This window comes from Ctenopharyngodon idella, chromosome 3 (genome assembly GCF_019924925.1).
Source record: "Ctenopharyngodon idella isolate HZGC_01 chromosome 3, HZGC01, whole genome shotgun sequence".
Taxonomy (NCBI): domain Eukaryota; kingdom Metazoa; phylum Chordata; class Actinopteri; order Cypriniformes; family Xenocyprididae; genus Ctenopharyngodon; species Ctenopharyngodon idella.
The window spans coordinates 51,056,817-51,076,405 of NC_067222.1; the positions used below are offsets into that span (position 1 = coordinate 51,056,817).

The 19,589-nt window shown below is 37.1% G+C and overlaps 1 protein-coding gene and 1 long non-coding RNA gene across 2 annotated transcripts in view; both read right to left on the minus strand.

The window, feature by feature from the left end:
- LOC127508724 (NACHT, LRR and PYD domains-containing protein 12-like) overlaps positions 1-19,589 on the minus strand; it is a 506,035-nt gene that overhangs the window by 314,632 nt on the left and 171,814 nt on the right. The gene's annotated exons all lie outside the window — the stretch shown is intronic.
- LOC127509014 (uncharacterized) lies at positions 3,098-3,641 on the minus strand. The gene is made up of 4 exons (XR_007929097.1): positions 3,510-3,641; positions 3,356-3,409; positions 3,237-3,275; positions 3,098-3,151 (listed from the first exon to the last, which is right to left on the minus strand). It is a non-coding gene; the product is annotated as an uncharacterized LOC127509014 (long non-coding RNA).

The window sequence follows — 19,589 nt, forward strand, 5'->3', positions numbered from 1 at the left end:
GCAACACATTTTTTACTGTATTTACTATTCTTTTTAATGTAAATGAAAATACAGTTGTCCATTGTTCATCTCAGTTCACACTGCATTAACTAATGTTAACAATGTTTTTTTTTTTTATAATGTATTAGTAAATGTAGAAATTAACATTAACAAAGATTAAAAAATGCTGTATAAGTGCAGTTCATTATTAATTCATGTTAAAAACCGTGTTTACCAACCTTAAACGTTGATGCCCATTGACCTGCCAGTTTTCCATCACTAACACTAAAAAAACTCGTTATTTCAGCATACTGACGGCCTGCACCTCAAGACTGAGAAATAGCTTTTTTCCTAATGTGGCCCCCACAATCTGTCTCTGTCTCAATAATTGTCTGGCACAACTGACTCAATTACAACACAGCGATAGCTGCTGTAACTAAAAAGTAGCCCAGTACATTTTAACCTCAACTGTACATGGACTAATACATTCACACCTACTGTTTCTTTTGTTACATTCTGTGTTCCGTTTAGGTTTTAATGCTGCATTGCACATCTGAGCTATTTACACTATTGTAATAATGTTAGATACTTTTTATAGTTGCTAATTATATATTGCCAGTTTAAATAATTTGCTTTTTAAAGCTGCGGTCCTTCACTTTTGGTGCTGTAGTGGTTAATTAACAGAACTGCATGCATCTTGCAGAAGAACATTGAAGCCGGAGCTACTTCTCTCTGTTTATGTCTATGACGAGTCAAGCAGGTACTGTGCTACTCCACAGTGGTACCTACAAGACCGGTCTAAAATAGTCAGAATATTAACACTTATTATAGGTGTACCATAATGATTCAGGGTAAGACTACAACACGGTTTGGAAAATTTATTTATGTTGTACATCCTAATTATATAGTTTTTGTAAATTTTGAACATAAAAAAGTTACAGACAGCAGCTTTAAGCTTTATTATAAAATCAATTTGTAACTTAATGTTATTTAACTTGTACAAGCTTATGCTCTCTCTGTATGCAACAAGCCATAGTTCAGTCATAAACTCAATATTATAGTTCAAATAAACAATGGACTGTCAATGATCTGAGGAAAAGTTGCTCTGGAATGTGTGTTTTTTTTTTTTAACCATTGCTGCCCGGATATCCCGACTTTCCAACTGCCTTTCAGTTATCGGAACTCCTCCTCAGTGGCCAAAGTAGACAGGTGGAACACAGTGTCTGGTTCCACGCTTTGTCCAATTCTTCTGAGCTCTTCTTTAATTTCTAAAAGCTGCGTCAGCACTTTTCTTTGGAATCCTAAATACAACAAAGGCATTGCGTTCCTTTAAAATACCATCAAAGATTACATTACAATACTGATGTATGACCACTCCAATACATCCATAACAAAAAGTTTGTATGACAATTTGAACTCAAATCTCTTGCCTCCTCATCTATGAGACAAAGAGAAGTACCGTGGCCAGATATCAACCAGGGGTGCATTTCCCGAACAACAATGTAACTCACTGCAGAAATACCATAGCACGATGCATCATAGAACAAATCAACTAGCTAGTCACGACTATTTTCCAAAACCGTATTGCGGCAAACCTGTCGTTCAACCACATTGGTGAATGACATCACACAGGTGGTGAGAAATAACTTCATTAAATGAATCCGTTTAAGATCGAATTATTACTAGATAGTCTGCTATAAATTACGGACATGGCATTAGAGGACTAATTCTCATTTTCCTCAGTTATTTTGCTTTATTTCCAGATTAAATCAAATGCTTGTTTTTGCGTACTAGAGCACGTACACACATGCGCACTCTCCAAAAAAGGTGCTTTAAATCTCTTGACCAACTAAAATGTATAAATGACATTTGTATATATTTGAAATAAAAGATATACATTGTACTTAGTGTCAGCTTGCTTATTTTGCTCGAGATAACGATTTATTAAGTCCACATGTCATAAAACAGGAAACTATGCTTCTAACTACAGCTCGAGAGCTGTCGTTCCAACCACACAAGTTTGCGATGTATTTTGCGAACGTTCGTGTGAACTATGGTTTCGGGAAACACCAAATCGTTGAACTATGTAAGTAACGACAGAACTTGCAATGTTAGTTGGCTAACAATGCTTTCAGGAAGCGCACCCCAGAAGGTCAAAGAGAAAGTAGAGAATCCTTATTTAACCCCATGGTCGTGATTCAGTAAAATCCAAAAATATTTTTTGCAACAATAAATTGATACTTACTTTTGTCTGACATTGGGAACTTGTCTCGTTTTTCTTAAAAAAAAAAGAAAAAAAAAGGAGCAAGCAAACACATGTAATAGATACGCAGTTTGAAAAACATAATTCCCCTGACAAATTGGGGGACAGTAGTTCTGCTGCCCTCTGAATTTTCAACCATTTCCATTCAGTAAAAGTTGAAAAAGTACTGGATATTGCATTTTATTTCTTGTGACACACTGCTGCAATGTACATGGTACTTCCTATAAACATTAACCTTCAGAAGTTTCTGCCACAATTCCTTATTACTATGAACACAAAATCGAGCGCAGCGTTAGTTCAGTCAGGCCACGTAGGCATAGTGCTGTGACCAGCTGATGCGGTCAGCTGTCAATCGCTCCAATCACTACCATTCTCCTATTAGACACGGGACATATATGCGTGGCATTACTGCTCGGTAAGTATGCTCAAACTGCTCGCAACCCTCCCTTCCTACCCATTATAAGCATGAGCATATTACTGTGCACCTTCTGGTTGTCGTCTTCTTTTGTTTCAGATCACTAAGGCTTTCAAGTCCCGGCTAGTATGGACCTCACTGCTGAGAGACACTTATCCTCATAACCAAGCTACAGTATAGACGTCCCACTGCCACATCTACATGATTACCAATTGTTTGCTTTTAAAGACATTACTAAGTGTCTTAATTGTCGATATATTTCCAAGTTGATGATTCCAGGGGGTTAATGTTAAAGCTCTTGTATGTTCAATTAATTTTGGAGCAAGAACCCCCATAAGGAACCACACCGCCAAAGATAAATTGTGTTCAATAAACTCAAGTAACTTGCCAAATGGTTCTGTCTGAACTGTGTTTAACATGTAAAACATGTCCATACTAACCTTGGGGATTTCTGCCTTGTGGAGTCCTGGACGATTGGCGCTGATTCCCGGTCGCTGAAATGACATTAGACAGTATTACTAGTGGAGTATTTAACCACCTTATTAATTTCAGGTAGGCCTATGTCGTCTTCAGAGTTACCTTGTGGTGTGTTGTCAGTTTGGCGCCAAGTCCCGGTCACTGTAATGAAGCATGAATTTATTGCCATTTGGAATATTCACATCAGCATCTGAACACTGGCAAAACATGTCCATACTAACCTTGGGCATTTCTGCCTTGTGGAGTCCTGGACGATTGGCGCTGATTCCTGGTAGCTGTAATGACATTAGACAGTATTACTAGTGGAGTATTTAACCACCAAATGAAATATCTGGTATGCTGTGTCTTGACTTATCTGTTTTGTTTAGCCATTACCATTAACTGGGGTTGAGGTGTGTGTTGGCAATTCTAAAAAATGTCTCCTGAATGTCTTTTTTGTCCCTGTTAAAGGATAATAAATAAATAAAGATCAGTAATGTCTGGAAGCGTATTGCATTCATCTCAGAAAAAATTAAAATAAATTGCATCTTTTTAACAAATTAATGAAGGACAAGTCATTAATTCAGAAATTCAGAGCTTGTTTTCCTGAATTAATGACTTATCTCATTAATTTATCAAGTGAATGTAATACGCCTTCTCAGGATTGAAGCAATTTGGCTAAAAATTATAATAATCAAAGAATTTCTCACGTTTGGGTGTTTCAATACTTGTAGAGTCCAGAGACTGTGGAGTGCCTTTAGAGTCATGGGAAGCAATATGTATTAAATTGTATAGAACAATTGCAAAAAAGGGGACATTTACAAGAGCAATAGATGAAATACCAATATGTAACTTAGGACTACTTTGAAGGTGTCTGTTGTCTAGCACTGGTAATCAGTTATGTTGTTTGTCCACTACAGCTATAACTACTTATACTTCCTTGTAATAACTGTAGTATCATTATTAATTTAGATAATTTATTTTTACTTTTTTCAATGATTGGAGAAAGAATGACTTGTTGTGTTTGTTGAGTACCTACAAAGGAAAAAAAAGTTATTCAAATACAAATATGGCCTCATAGCATCATTGTACTCTAAACAGAAAGTATTTGAATTTATATACAGTGCTCTGTCGCATTCCATTCATTTCTTCATTCATCAAACAGAGTGAAAAATATCTCCATGGTTTATTTTTTAAAAACATTGCTAATAATGTTTTACACTACCTGGATTTCTTGGGTTTATTGCAAGAAACAGAACTCTTTGGTGAGTGAGGGGTGTACTCACTTTTGTTGCCAGCGGTTTAGACATTAATGGCTGTGTGTTGAGTTATTTTGAGGGGACAGCAAATTTACACTGTTATACAAACTGTACACTCACTACTTTACATTGTAGCAAAGTGTCATTTCTTCAGTGTTGTCACATGAAAAGATATAATAAAATATTTTAAAAAATGTGAGGGGTGTACTCACTTCTGTGAGATACTGTATATTCAAATTGATATTTAATGAATTGAGAAATGAATGGAAAGTGCAGCATACAAGCCAACTACACCCTGTGAATACAGAAAAGCATCATAAAATAAACTGAATTTACAGTTATGTCTATATTGTATGTCTTACATGGTGGAGAAGAAAAGTTTTCCGCTGGAAATAGCCCAAAAAAAATAAATAAATAAATAAATAAATAATAATAATAATAATAATATAAAAATTATAATAATAAAATTTGTTACAGCAAAGTGCTTGATAAAGAATTCCTGTCAATCATTCACCCACTCACACCAATGCCAGCCATGCAATGACACTACAATCAGAGCAGTTAAGCTTTAGATCTGTCTTGCTTGTTTACAAGGACGATTAATGAACTAACCCATTTAAACCTTATATTAGATATTTAACCTAATTCTGGAAAACAGGCAAATTAAAAATAACTAATGTGGACATTGTCAAAATAATTATTGTACTATAATGTTATGCTTACCTGAGGCAGTGACAGCTTTGGCAGCCATACCAAATTTTTTCAGTGGCAACTATAACATGAAAGAAATATATCAAAAATTTTAAATCATGTAACTGTAATGTAAACACTGATGGTTTTATGCAAAAGGTAATGTTTATTAAAGCAATCCTATCCTATGCACAAGCATTCAATGGAAGAGTCACAGCAGACTGACTGACACACCACAGAACTTGGATTGTTACTGCTCCTGAAATATGTTCCATTGTCATCCAATGAACTTTAATATAACAAAAGATGTAATTACAATAGCCTAGTTACAAATCTAAATGCATACAAACTTGTTATAACACATCTTAAAACTTTAAGTAGTTTTACAAACAAAATAAACAGCACAACTACCCTTGCGCTTCTTTGGTGGTGGTGATGGCAGCAAGGACTCAGATGAGCTCATATCTAAAATAAATTTCAATATTGCCATGGTATTATCAAATCAATTCTGAGATTTTGACCTGCATCAACAAAACTGTAGCAGAAACTGAAAAGGTGAAAATTGAACGAACCTTGGACGTAGTCTTCATAACTTTTCTTTTTTGGTGCATTCCTTAGTCTTTGAGACATAATGGCCTGTGGATGGGACAAATGAAAGATTTGTTATGTGATCTTCACTCAATGAAAAACAGTGAATGAATGACAGTCCTATAAATCAAATACAAGAATGACACTTTTTTTTTTAACTTATTTATTTTATTCAATAGGCATATATGTGCTTGTTTATTAACTGACATCTGCAATATTCTCATCCAGAAAGATTAGATGGGACCAAGTTTCAGTTAATCCTTGAAGACATGGAGAAGGGGGAATATGGCAAATCCCTGTGAATGTGATAAACACACAGCCTTCCTATGCAGATCCTTTGCCTCCAAAAGCTTCCTCTTCATTGTGCTGAGGTCACTTTCCACAACATATACAATGTTAATCAGCTTTGACTCGCAAGGTAGATCAAATAGTTGCTTTGTGACCTTTGGGTCGATAACATCCACAATCAACATTCCATCTTGCCTCTTTTCCCTCACAAACACGATTTGCTCTGTCTCCAACATGAAGCAGTAATTTGGTGCCTTGGTCGATATGGAGTACGGTTTGCGCCTCCATTGCTTCATGTGTTCCTGTGTGTTTGCCTTTTCAGCCAATCTTTTAGTGACCTGAACAACTGGATTTTTACTATTTCAAACCAATTTTTTTATGGACTGAAGGTGGTTCTCAAACGGAAAGCAGGACAACTCGTTCAAGGAACACTTTAAGTTGAAAACATCATCAGCAATGTGTTTGATGGAGTGGATGTTGTATGTTGGGAAAGTTTCCCCATACAGTTCAGAAGAGGTATCTACAAAATGTTCCAGAAGGTTTTGGGCATATTCGAGATAATGTCCTCTTCTGGCATCATTTTCATCCAGTAGAATAGACATTCCAATTGATAATGAAAGGAAATGATGATAATGGTCAACAGACAACACATCCTGCAACACAAGTGGTCCTGTATACAACAGAAATGGCCGTAGTTCTGTTGCTTTCCAACGATCCAATTCAATGAGAGATCTTGGCTGCCTGGCAAACTCGGCCGGCATCGCACCTTTAAGCTGTATCAACTTCTGGCTGATTTTTTCACTCTGCCCTTTTTGCAACCTGCAAATAGCTGGGCATCGCAACAAAAATGTGAGTAATCTTTTAACTGCTCCAAGAAAAATGAGGTGCATGTGGTCAAGAGGAAACTGTGTGACACATTTTATCCCCAGTTGGGCTAGAGGTGTAGATTCCTTCTGATGGTTTGGATACTGCAACTGACTGAATTTATCATCAGTGAGTTTCTCACAAGACAATTTATCTAAGTGGACAACCCTTCCCTCAACTGATGTGCCCACTGACAAACAACGCTCACATCCATGCAAAGCATTATGGCTTCTGATGCACTTTAGATATGCTCTATGTGAAGCTGGAGCATCACATATGAATGCTCACAGTGTTACTTTGAGCACTGTGGTTTTGTGTGGGACACCATTTTGCATAAGCATCTGCAATTCTTCAATTAAATCACAAAGATAGTCATGAACAGGGTCAGGTTTGCTATTGCCATAGTATAGAGCAACCAGAAATGGCTCAGCCTTATCCAGTTTTGCAAGAATAGGCCAGAAATGTGTTTTACTGGACTTGACTATTGGCAGACCATCTATATTGATAGTAATGTCTATACTGCCTGTAAATGATGGGTTTTGGGAAAGGTAATGGAGAATTCCCGGCTCCAAGCCATAGTATGTATAGTGGTCACCACATATATTCTTAATTTCAAACCCTGACGGGGTTGCTAGCAGAGTTCTGCTGTCTTTTGGAAGTGTATGTCCATGTTTTCTTAAGATTCCAAGCAGCTTATTTAGCGAAGCATGTGTTTGATTTGTTGTTGTTGCCCATTCAGCCAAATCTTTGTGTAATGATGGCATATCATTGGAATCATCAATATCAATCTCGGTATTAGAGTCACTGGAATCTGCAGTTTCCTTGTATCCATAGTCTCCAGCTGATGCACCCTCTTCAACATCTCCTTCCAAAGATGGCCCCTCACCAATTGTCCTTGTGTGGACAGGCCCTCCCCAGAAATATCTCCTTCCATGTATGGACCCTTCCCAGATGCATCTCCTTGTAACTGAGATTCATCCAAGCTGCTACTTGATGTTGCAAGAGCATTAACTCGTCCTCTCAGTCGACGCCATTCTCTCAAGTATTTGGGATCCATAACTGTTGAATATGATAATAAAAGTAACATTATACTTGATTATTTATCACTGTTATCACATAAAAACATCTGACTAGTACTATCATAATATGATTAGAAATCAAAATGTCTAATAACCAATTTAATTAATGGCTTTTTCCACAATTTTAAGCTCTTCATTGTCACGGCCACATATATTTCTGATTAACATGTAAAAGATACTTGAAGGGATAGTTCATCCCAGAATAAAAATTCTGTAATTAATTACTCACCTACCTGTTCCAAAACAGTAATACTTTTCATTTTCAGAACACAAATGAAGATCTTTTTGATGACAGAATGCTGTCAGATTTTGTTCCATAGACTGCTATTGTAACTACCACTTTGATGCTTAAAAAACTTCATAAAGAGATTGTAAAAAATAATCCATTTGAATCAAGCGGTTTAGTCCAAATTTTCTAAAGAGAATAGATTGCTTTTTATGATGAACAGATTTCATTTCATTTTACTCGCATGTAAACACTGATCAGTGATCATAAGCTGAAGCTCAACCTAACATGGATGGAGCACAAGAACAAACCTCTCCCGGAAGCTTAAAGGTGCTGCGTAATCAATGAGGTTCATTCTCGTGTGTAATGCAGTAGAGGTGTTACAGGCGCTGGTGTAGAGACGAGGCAGTACAAGGAAATCCACAATAACAGGCACTTTAATGAACAACGGAGGAGAACACCAAACACATAGTACATAACATTAAGAACGGACCGGGAGTGAGTCCATTATAAAGGCAGTGCTGATGATGAAGTCCAGGTGCAGGTGCTGAGTGCTGATGGGGAGATGATGAGGGAAGTGAGTGCAGGTGTGGAGACAAGAGGATGATGGGAAATGGAGTCCGGGAGACAAGGGAACTGTGAATATCAATAGATATGGGTTTTTTCTCTGGCTGATGCCGATATTTAGAAATCAGGGCAGTCAATGGCCGATATATGATGCAGTTAAGTAATAAGAAGTTTGCTTGCTTAAATTAAATATTTATTGAACAACACAAGCCTCTCCAATCAGTGCATTAAAAATAATTTATACGTTAAATATTAAATAGGTAATTAAAAATCTAGGCTGTTAAATTAACTTAGTAGTAGCCTAATTCATAGTAATAATAATACATGGCTCAACTTTTTAAGCACCTTCTAAAACTATTCTCAAGCATGCTTCTATACTGTAAGTCAAATAGCCATAATCTAAGTGATAACAAAAATAAGAGTTCACCCATTTCACATAGCCTGCTGCTCATAACTGCATTGAGTGCTGGAAAAACCGTTACCAGGTTTTGGTACCCGCACCTACCTGTAGCCTAAACTACAGCTGGTTAAAGGCTTGCACACCCCGTCCGCATGTACAACAGGGCATGTGTGAGTGACTTGTGAGCCTAAAAACAGCAGTCCACTAAATCCATTTTTTCCGTGTTCACGGACAAAGAAGTATACTTGAAGGCTTGCATGCTCAAATGTGCGTGAGATGCAGCGGAATGCGGAAAATTAAGTATAACTGGTCCTTTATGTCGGTGGAATGGCAATCACGCCTGCCTATTAATCGGCCTAATTTGCAGCACATCAGCCGATGCCGATTATTAAAAAATGCCAAAAAACAGCCCAATATATCCGCCGGCCGATAGGGGTGTAGGAAAATATCGATACACATGATATTGCGATATTATGTTTGGCGATACTGTATTGATTCTCAAAAACACTATCAATATTTATTAATTACATCCAAGTTTCGTGGATTTGTATTCGGTTTAAACACAGACTGTATAAAACCCAACCGCTAGATGTCAGCGTTATCTCAGAACGTAAACTGACGCATAGCCGGATAAGCGAAAGGTGGCATCACTAGCGTTAGCATTAGCAAACCCAGCTCACAAGACGATAGAATTATTCCACTCCCGCTGCATACAGAGCTGAAGTGTGGACTCATTTTGGCTTCAACTATAAAGAAACCATTAAGGAGATCGCCAAGAGCCAGTTGTTTGCCGAATAGGCCATGTAAAAATCCACTTTATACATTAGACTGCTTTAAAGCAAGCATCTTTACAGTATTACATATAAAATAAACAGACATTCAGTCATGAAATGGACTATGCACTAGTTGTTCAATAGTTTAGAAATTAAAAACTGCTATACTGTGAACCTTTAAAACATATACACATAAAAATCCTGCAGTCACTTTACTATTTTCCCTTAGATTGCACAAAGCAGTGATTAGTAATATAAATGCAAATGATACTGTATTGATTACATAAAATAAATTTGTTTGTCAGGTTTTATGAATGGTGGTGTGTTCTTCATGACTGTTTTCTTTCTAGAATTACATTCTTTTTTCTAAAAAAAACAAGAAATAATGCAATGTATCGCCTTTCTTACAGTATCGCAATATATCACAGTATATCGTACCGTAACCCCTGTATCGTGATACGTATCGTATTGGCAGATTCTTGGCAATACACAGCCCTAACGGCTATTATGCAGCACGTTTGCGCTTCAGGAAGATGTTTGTTCTTGTACGTAATTCTGGTTCAGTTGAGCTAGTATTATCAACTTACTATCCACATGCAAGTAAAAGCCTAAATTATCATAACATACAATCAATTCTCTTCATAAAATTTGGAGTAAACCACTCAATTCAAATGGATTATTTTTTACAATCTCTTTATGAACTTTTTGAAGCATCAAATTGGTAGTTGCACAGGCAGTCTATGAAAGGAAATGTTACGGCATTCTGTCAAAAAAATTATCTTAATTTGTGTTCGAAGATGAACAAGAGTTTTTCATTTTGGGGTTAACCCTTTAAAACATCACATGTTTTAAGCCACCATGATTGCATTAGAACAACAAGGTGGATACTTGGGGAATTTCATTGTTTGTGCAATTTGCTTGAATGTACACGTTCTGTTCTGTATATTGTTGTGCCTTTGTTGACTGTATGCTGGATAATTTGCAATAACCCTAGTGTCTTGAAATCCAAGAAATGAACATATCAAAACGAAAAACACAAATACTTACAAGACCAAAAGCAGGAAATAATTTTTCACGTTGATGCTTGCTCTCGCCAGTTCGACGTAATTAAAATGGCGGAAAAGTTTATCTCGAGATCTAGCAACAGTGATCTCTAACTTTCAAGTCTCGCGTTGCCAGTAGTCATGTCTCAGCAGGGCCACAGTTGCCATCTAGCGGTTGAGAATTCTAATTGTAATTTCTTGAACTCTCTACATTGTGTATATGTATATAGTAGAATGTGTATGATTGTTTGATTATTTATTACATTTTATATATTATTTATTAAATGATTATTTGTTGCATTTGATGATATCATGCATTCCAAGCTTTGTGGGCAAAAATGACTTGTAAACAATTTTTGCTACATCTACACTACACTCATTGCTGGTCTGAATCAGGGATATAGCCAAGCTGTATAAAATTAGACTACAGATTGCCTCGATTTCGTTGGGTGGACTAAAAGCAGACTACACATAGCCTATCCAATTCAGAGCTAAATCGTGACTACAGATAGACCATGTCATGAAATGACACTTACATCTTGTAGATATCATTGGCATTGCAAACATGATGGGATATCAACCATTTCATGCACTTCCTGTCCAAAAAATACAGTAAATCAGGATTGACTACAGGTGGGCTACAATAGCCAGTCTGACTACGAGCTAAATCATGGCTACGCACAGCCCTTTGCATTATAACATGTCAAAGATATGAAACCAAACACCTTGTAATCATGTTGACTTCGCTTACATGATAGAATATCATACATCTCGCAAGTTATTTTGGCAAAAACGACATGTAACCAAATTAAAGATTATATTGGCTAAAAGGGTTACACATAGCCGGACTGTATCGGGTCTATAGTTAACCGAGACGGTGAAATGACGGCTATTGCTTGCTGGGGAGTTTCTCTTTTGCTATTTGTGCACATGGAAACACAAAAATATTTAATGAAGCCTCTCATTTCTTACAGACCATGTCAAAAAGAAACACCCTGGCACCGGAGATGCTGAGATTAAGGTGTGCATCGCACAAAAAAATGTAAAGATCTCCGGAGGCAAGCAGAAACGTGAACATTTAGGGATGCACCGATACCGATACCAAGCTCCACGTACTTGTACTCGTAAAAATACCCCGATACCAAAGACCGATACCTCACGTGGCGTAACTGACAGAATTTTCGTGCACAGAGACACCGGCCGCAGCAGCAGAAACAATGTCAGCCTCAGGGGTGTGGAAATACTTCACAATTAATGATGACAACACACGCATTGCGAACTGCATGCTTTCAATCACAATTCGTTATCGATTAGTGAAGGCGGGATGGGTGGAATCGTGCTGAATGACAAGACCAGCTCTCTCTTAATTGCGCGCGATCCCAGTTCTCTCAGACAGCACGCGATCGGTTCTCCTCGTGCCTGAATGGTTAAATGCACACATAGTTGTCAAAATGTCCATCGTGTGGAGTATCTCACGTAAAGTACAGTAGATTATGGCTTAAGTGGACGCAAACATTTGGGTGAAAACAGGATGTGTGTCAGTATCCATGGATTCGGTCTTAAAGGGACGTAGCCTATATTTGTCATTAATGTTAATAAAACAACAAAATATGTTAAATAAATGTATACATGGTAAATAAACCTACTGTATCTGAAAAAATAAGTATATTTAATTGTATCTCTATAGTATTTGTTGTTTGTAATTTGTAAATTTCTTTTTATATAACAACAATTATATATATTGGTAATTCTGCCTTTGAAGGTTATTGGACACTGAAATTTTTGTTCTTTAAGTTTGTGACAAGCACCTAAAAATTATTACTTTTTTCATTAGCGTAATAAAGAATCTGTCCTACATTCACTAGAAAAAAGTATCGTTACTCGTTCTTGGTCCTTAAAAAATGGTATTGGTGAATCCCTAATTGTAACCTATTATACTGCAAATTAGGGGTGCCCAATCATGTTTCTGGAGATCTACCTAGTTCAGCTCCAGCTCTAATCAAACACAGCTGAAACAGGTAAATAAGATCTTCAGAAACACTTGATAATTAGGCACAGTATTGGGCACCCCTGCTGTAATGCTAAGATACTGATGACACTAAATCAAGTTTTTATCCAAAGTTAACTTTAAAGGCCTTGTATAAGTTTTTATATTGTTACATGCCAAGAAACCTTGGTGGGCATGCCATTAAAACCTTAACTGACCAACAAAGATACTAATGATTGTGTAATCCTTAGAACTCAGTTTTGGATGTCTTCTAGAGGGCATGCTGTGGGTCTGCTTGTTTATATTTTTGAGTACTGCCAATATACATAGACCATTCATCATGTGACATTAACAGATCCAATCCTAAAATTCAGAGAGAAAATAAATAAAGTGTAATTTATCAGGATAGACTTGTTTGTACTGCCCTAATCTTTGATTTTGTTTTTCAATCCCTAAACAGGAAGCCTGCTGAAGGAGACAAAGAGGACTGAGACCCATTCACTCACATGCACTTACACACAAACAGAGTTTTTAGAGTTTTCTTTTTTTTTCATGTGTAATATTAATATTTGCTCTTTTGTATGTTTTAAACATTAAATTTTCATTGCATATTTTGAGATTAATAAAAGCTAAATTTGAATTGGTTAATTGTTTTCATTTTGGGAAAACATGGCTATAGGCCCTACAGAAGAACATGGTACTGTTTTCTGTCGTATATTGCTCAATGATTTTACATGGGTTTCAAATTAAATTACAGGTGTATATGGGGTATAGGTGTAACATACATTGTTGATTTATATTAGAAGTGATTGTTGATGGGTTTCAAATGTTACTCCATGGATCTCACATTGGGAATATACATTTCACGTGCGATCTCATGGGTTTCACATGGGAATATTACATGCTTCACATGGGAATTTTACCTGCATCACATGGGTGTTTCACACATTTTTCACATGGGAAACGTTCCAAAAGCACACATTTCCTTAGTGCAAAACATGTTTCACATGTGATTCACATATTTTCACATGTGCTTCTAACATGTTTTCACATGTTAAATTTCACATGTGCAAAATACATGTATATGTGGTCACATGTGACCCACATGTGTTTTTGCACATGTGAAGTTCATGTATTTTTTCTGTAAGAGAACGATTGGTGCCAATGGTATGATTAATTGAATAATTGCGCAGGTCCCGAGTTAAACGCAACCTGTACCATCTGCATTAGAGACTGGGTTAATCAGTAATATACATGGACGATGTGAGTGTTGTGGTTTTCCAATTTAGCTTGGTAGAGCTCAACATCAACAAGGCCAGTGTCATCCTTAATTTTGACCATAATTTGGATTTTACTTCTCAGCAGTAGGCCTCTGTGTGTGTGAGTGTTCCGCCAGTCAACTCACTCTGCATCCCGCTGGATTTGGCAATGGCTTAACAGAAAGCTGTAGCGAGAGTTTTCATCAAAATATTAATTTCCATTCCTAACTTATTCTAAAAGATTTAATGAGAGTCAGGAATTATGGTCAATCAAAAACAAAAAAATCATTTCCATTTAACCCGAAGATTCAGATGTGGGTTATTTGAGAAAGACTGTTAATCATCGAGAAGCTGGAACTGATATCACTCTGTAGGCACCCCTATTGTTGCCGGGAGTTATGCCACATAGTCTGGTATCGTGGCTGCTGCTGTGTCGATTATTTCTGTTACCTGGGCATTGCTGATGTTTGCTGGCCTTGTGGCTTACACCAGCAGTCCTTGCTCATGTGGCCTTTTCTGCCACAGTTGTAGCAAATAATGCCTTAGCGCTGCAGCTGCTGGTTCCGTTCTGCCTGTGGATGCCACAACAGCTGTCATAGCAGTTTCCTGTTTACACTTGTTTCAAACCCACCAGAAGCATCAAGTTCCCTTATTATTCACAGAACTGCTCAATGTTTTTCTCTACCAGATCATTTGTTGTAATCTAATCAATTGTGCCTATTGCTGATTCATGTTAAGACATTTATTTATAAACAGGGCTTTCATAGCAATCGTCTACAGGCAGCCTTGAAATCTCTACTCATGCTTCTCTAAACCGTGTGACAAAGCGGATGGTGACTCTTTCTTTCCCTGTTTAGTATTTGCAGCATGTGACAGATCCTGTCTGCTGCCCGCTCTGCTTTCAAAGAAAGCCTTTAGTTGTCCAAAAAAAGGTGCTGACACTATCAGGGTTAACCCTGAAATGTGTTTTTGGAGATCTATTAACTATTTCCCCTTCTATTTTGCCATTAACTAGTGCCAGTGCTGGGCACTTTTCAAGAAGCACATCTTCTGTGATGTCTAAGTCTAATACTGAAAATAGTATTGACCTGTAGTCTGGGCCTGAGAGCTGTGCATATGTATGTGTCCTTAAGGACTACAAATTAAGTAGGGTTTGACGCACTCGGTAAGCCCTTATATATCGTCTCGATGTCTGACATTTTTGTGGGTTTTAGGCCAATTGAATTACTGTCCCACAATCACATCATTGCATTTTGTACACTTGAAATGCTAGGGGCACATTCTGTCATTGCTTGCAGCTCTTTTAAATCGGGGTAAATCGAAAGCACAGGCTGTGGAGGCAGGGGTGCCGCACACGAAACCCTGTTTTATTTCCTGTTTCAATTTCTGGTTGGGTGAGTGAGACGCGAGCGTGGGAACGGAAACACCTGTAGCCTGTGGGAGTCTTTCTGCCTTCACTGATGCTGACTGCACTTCTTCTGTCTGCACTTTTTCATTTTTATTAGGTTTGTGTGGACTCTGATCCCAAACTTTTTTCATCTGTTTCCAAACTTTATAAGATTCAGTCATATACAGCATATTCCACTGTGGGTCGCCCCACCCTTGGACAACCATAGATTACATAGAGTCCATATCTGCTTTCTTAAAGGACCCTGTCCTGGGATATGGATCCAATTGTGAAACTGATTCTGACCACCCTGCCAAATTTAATACAAAGGGTTCTGCCCAAAATCCTTTTGAATTTCTGAACATAAAGTCAATAGATGTCTCATCTGCAGTGGTCTAGAAATATTTTGACCCATTTTACAACCAAACAGTTTCCTCAAATTAATTTGCATGGGAAAACGGACTTACTTCAGAAAACACTGCGTTTCTTTGTTACGGTCACAACGTGTACAATTTGGACTGTGGCCAAACAAACGACAAGCCAATATCTGGGTGGATTTTTGTTTCTAAGAATTATTACTGTCTGTTTTTCCATACACAATCAAACCAAAACACACTCTGTAGAGGTTGTTAGTTGTTCTACTCTGTTTTGCTGTCACTTTAGTCAAACTGCACAGTTCATTATTAAAACAATGGTCGACCCCGCCTGCCTTACTGGAAACAATAGGTTTTAAAATCTAATATTTAAATAAATATCCCAAAAAAAACCTCTCTTCTCGATTTTTTTTTTACGTTGAGTGAGACTTCGCATGAGTCTAGGCAATACAGTACCGAGGACAGCATCAGGCAAGTGTCCAAATTCTCTGCTAGGAAAAAAGGAACACTTACCGAAGACTTTTTCCTTTCCTCATTACATCTCGGTCCAATTCACTCTCCCATTAAGCCAACTTAAACAGGTGGCACTTATAGGAAATAACAAGACATTAATCAAAGATGTACGTGACTACAACAGATTAAAAACAGGAAAGATGAACTTAAAAACAGGATAAGAGATCAAGGAGAAATTAGCAAAATGCATTCTTCCTAACACCTCCAATTCCCAACCTGGATGGAAAGAAATTAGGGTTACATCTTTTTGAATAATATCTCAGCCGCTATGGCCATGTTCAACACATTTTATCTGGTTTATATTTATATATAAAGAACATTATTCCAGAACATCAGAGCAAAAACACTGATGACTCATCCTGCACTGCACAGAATTTTGACCAATCAAATGCTTCAGAATGAGAATTTACCTTGCTTTTTCCAGAGTAGCTGACCTTTGTACTGTCTTTAGTGGTTATCGAGCAGGTGTAATTGTAAGTATTACTGATGACACCCACTTTAAGTTCACTTGTCACATTAAACAGTTTTTCTTCTGTTTGCTGGAAAGTATTCAATGGCTCCTCTGCCGGGTGGCCCCCTGGGGTCAGCGGTTTTCTTATAAGTGTGAATGAGACTCAAAATACTCCGTCGATTTTGGTCATACAGATAAGTGTTATACATCATTCAAAGCTTTTAAGTGTCTACTTTTATTTGAGTACACTCACAATAACAACAAAACTTTGTGCTTTTCTAAAATAAAGAAAACTGGGTACGCTTACTGCTGTCTCAGTCTCTGTGAACTTTTTTTCTGAAATGCAGTGCTCTGAACTTAGTGAATACTTGCTATACAGACATGAGAGATATGTCTTTAGAAAGCTTAAATGTCTACTTTTAAATGGTTATATTGGAAACAAATATTCTGTTTATATAATCTATATGGAACTAACAAGAGGTACAGTTTCTCAAGCGTCTGCTCATTATCTTTAATGTGACTGAACCCACGTGCTGCACAGCATTGACATGCTAATTGGTCTATGTGCTAACCTATAAATCCTGATGATGCATATGCATTGATCTTGAAACATGTTTTTTGAATCGTGAATCGTTAATTTAGGCCGATAATAGATGTAACTTGCTAAGAATCGGATTAATTGCGATTCTGTAGCGAATCAGTGCTTTAAAATATATAAACATTAAATTTCTACATGCGCGATTTGATGGGAGACTTTGTGCGTCGTCATTTGCACCCTCCCGTCACAGCTCTCCTTCACAGATACTCGCGGCTGCACTCTTTTACCGCCTCTCACTGGATTGAGCTTGTGCTCTGTCCGATAAGCCCACGTTTGAGCTCTCCTCAGGACCGGCCAAACTGCTCAAGCCATTGATAAAGCTGCCAAGTCATTGCGCGGTTGAAATAAAACGCTTATGCGTGGAAACGTCACCATTATTTTCAATAAGATAAAATACTGAAGTTTTAAGCAAACACATAATGTAAGTGTCTAAATGCATACTCACAGTTCAATGGATGATAAATTAAATTATGAACTTAATGTCGTTAAACTGAAGGTATGAAGGAAACTGCTGAAATAACTACAACATTTACAACACTGACATAAGAGCGCGAGGTTTATCAATCAGATGCGCATTAAAGTTGCTATAGCTACAGTAGAAATCCAGTGTGTTTTCTTTCAGAATCATCGTAAGGAAAATGCTCTGTATAAAGAAAACAAAGAGAGCTTTTCTTACTATTCCGTGAAGAAAAGTTAGTTCAGGATTAGTTGGGAAAGTGCATGATATTCTAGGGTAGTCTCTCCATGTAAGCATTAGTATGTTTAATGTACCTGGAACACTCTATGGTTGTGTAGCCTTTAACACTATCCTCCACTAGTTTATATATGAACTAGGCCTAACAATACTTTTAAAGCCCCTTTAAAGTTTTGGCTTATGTAAATTTCCACAAATGCCAATTTTTATAGGCTATTAAAATAAAGTTATGTAGCATCATTAAGAACTAACATGAACTAACATTAACAATGGACAAAAGTTTTTTGTTTGTTTGTTCGTCTTTTGCCCTTACTCTTATCTCCTGAAGGCTGCTGTGTAATTCCCACCCTGACTAAGACACATTGAGGGAAGCATTTCAATAACCCTATGAATTCATAATAAAATGCAGAATCAAATCGAATTGATCGAATCGCATTGAATTTTAATGTGAATATCGAATCTTTCTGAATTTGCAAAAATCATTCTTGAATCGAATCGAACACCTATGAATCGTGAATCGAATTAAATCACTGTCTACCCAAAGATTCACAGCCCTAAATATGAGTGTTTACACTGTAAGATGATGAATATTAGAATGTTTAAACCAGCGTTTACTGTGAAATACTGTGTTCATGGATATCTTCTAAAGACGTAGATGTTTATAATGTGCTAAACAATAATGTTTCATAGAGTAAATGGTCTCTGTAAACGCTGTGAGTTTGAGTCATTTACTATGTGCATTTGAAAAGCAAAACGCACCAAACATTACGTTTTTACTCCAAACTCACTTCAGTGTCAGTCGAGTGTCTTATTGCAGAATGAGGCAGACATTATATTATTTTGAATTATAAAACGGTTAGTTCCTGTCCTTGATTCTGATTGGTCAATAGCTGTGTTTTATTCACGATAAAACACGACTATGACCACTTCACACAACAGTTCTGTGTATCACTACACAACACCCTTAGCAACCACTCTTAGCAATGTAAACTGTTTCTTCTCAATTGATACTGTTCATTGAAGTTTACTGTATTATGTAGAAGAGTATTGTGAGAAAGAGATCGAGTGAGTGAGTATGTTCATAATAAAAAATCAGTTTAAATGTCCAACGTATCACCTTATCCTTTTAACAGTTAAGGGGTTTTCCTGTGACTGACAGCGCTAGTCAAAGCATTTGTCAGTTGCGTCTTGTTCCGTGTTCACAACAATTCAGTCTTTTCAATGTAAAAGTCTTCGCTACTGACTGACACACCTATAAAGACAGTCTTTGCTGCCATCTAATGGCATAAAAATGTAACTTCTGTTGCTGTTCATGGTCAGGGACTATTTTTTAGGGCAGAAGGAAGACTTTTAGAAAAAGTTTACTTCATGAAAGTTGCATTGATACATATTTTTTACTTTAATATTTGTATTGTGTGGTAACGAAATAAAAGCAA